This window comes from Leopardus geoffroyi, chromosome A1 (genome assembly GCF_018350155.1).
Source record: "Leopardus geoffroyi isolate Oge1 chromosome A1, O.geoffroyi_Oge1_pat1.0, whole genome shotgun sequence".
Classification (NCBI taxonomy): Eukaryota; Metazoa; Chordata; class Mammalia; order Carnivora; family Felidae; genus Leopardus; species Leopardus geoffroyi.
The window spans coordinates 166,489,616-166,491,540 of NC_059326.1; positions in this window are offsets into that span (position 1 = coordinate 166,489,616).

Sequence of the window (1,925 nt, forward strand, 5' to 3'; positions counted from 1 at the left end):
AAAAGCTTAAGAATACCAATATATAAAAAATTCTACATACATTTTACCACTCAGATACCCCAAAATTTAATACATATGTATTATATGTACATATATATAACATACATATACATACATATATACATTAAACATGTATATATGTGTACATATACATATGAATGCGTATAATGGTAGTTGATATTTTATGATTTATATTCCCTATGTATGATATAGGATGAATATTTTTCCCACAACCATTGGACAGGAATATTCAGACATGATATCCACTAATCCAAAATACTTAAATTTGCTTTTCTAAAGGTCAAGGACATTATCTTACATAACTACATTAAAATTTTTAAAAAGTCAGGTAATTAATTTGGTTCAATTATCTAACTAGCTGATAATATTCAGATTTAATCCATTTCCCAGTAATGCCCTTTATAAAAAATAAAACCCCCAGTGGTATCTTGCATCCAGTTGATTCTTTAGACTCTTTGATTCTAAAATAGATTTGCAGTCCTTGAATCTCAGTATATTGATATTTTTGAAGAATACAGGATAATTGATTTGTAAAAAGTCCCTCACTTTGGGATCACTGTTGTTTTCTCATGATTAGATTTATATGATAACAGTTTGGACCAGGATATTATAGGAATAATGTTGTGGTTTTGTCAGCAATAATATCAAGGGGAGTGTGAGGCTGATTTTTCCCATTATTGGTAATATTAATTTGGATATCTTGGTTAAGGTGGTTTTCTGTGACATTGCTTCACTATATTTTTCCCTTTGTAATTAATAAATATATGTATAGAAATACTTTAAGGCCATATATATAACTCTCAAATCTCAAATGTGCACTTATTCACTTTACCATTTATTAATAATCCCTGCTTGAATCTAATATGATGATTGTTGCCATCGTATCTGATAATTATTTCCACATTTATTACTTGGCCTTATATTAGAAAGAGGAGCTTCCTCATTTTCTCTATTTGTTTATTTGCTTATTAGTTTATTTTTTATTCATTAATTAATTTTTGATATATTAATTTATATTGTGTTTGGGATTAGTTTTTTCATTAACCTTTAGGATAGTTATGGTACTTATTTGAAATATGAATTAATTTGTTTTTGTTGGAATGGCATTTCAATTATCTCCTATATACCTTAAAAAAATGAAACATTACCAGAAGGCATACTCAGACAAGTGTCACTTCCCCTATTTCTACTTTCTTTCAGCTTTATTGAAGTACATAATAAGTCTACAAAACACTGCATATAATTCATGTACACAATTTGGTGAATTTGAACATATGTGTACTCTCATGTTACCATTACCATTCTTTTATTTTTTTATTTATTTTTAAAAAAAAATTTTTTTTTTCAACGTTTATTTATTTTTGGGACAGAGAGAGACAGAGCATGAATGGGGGAGGGGCAGAGAGAGAGGGAGACACAGAATCGGAAACAGGCTCCAGGCTCTGAGCCATCAGCCCAGAGCCTGACGCGGGGCTCGAACTCACGGACCGCGAGATCGTGACCTGGCTGAAGTCGGACGCTTAACCGACTGCGCCACCCAGGCGCCCCTGTTTATTTTTTTTAAATTTGCCAGTCTGATAGATAAAAATATTATCTCAATGTAGTTTAAATTTGCAATTCCTGATGGAGGTTCAACATCTTTTCAAAAATAATGTACAGCATAAAAATGAACGATCTACAGTTGCACTCAAAAACATAATGTTGAATCTCAAAAATATATTTTTGAATGTAAGAAATCATAAAGGCATAAAATGGCATATTCTACATTATCTCATTTCTACAAATCAAAAAATATGTAAAAGCTAATCTACACTATTACAAGCCAGGATATCAGTTACCCTTGTCAGACTGCAGTGGCTGCAATGAGTAAGGATGGGGTGTTTGTTTCATAAAAATGTTTAGAC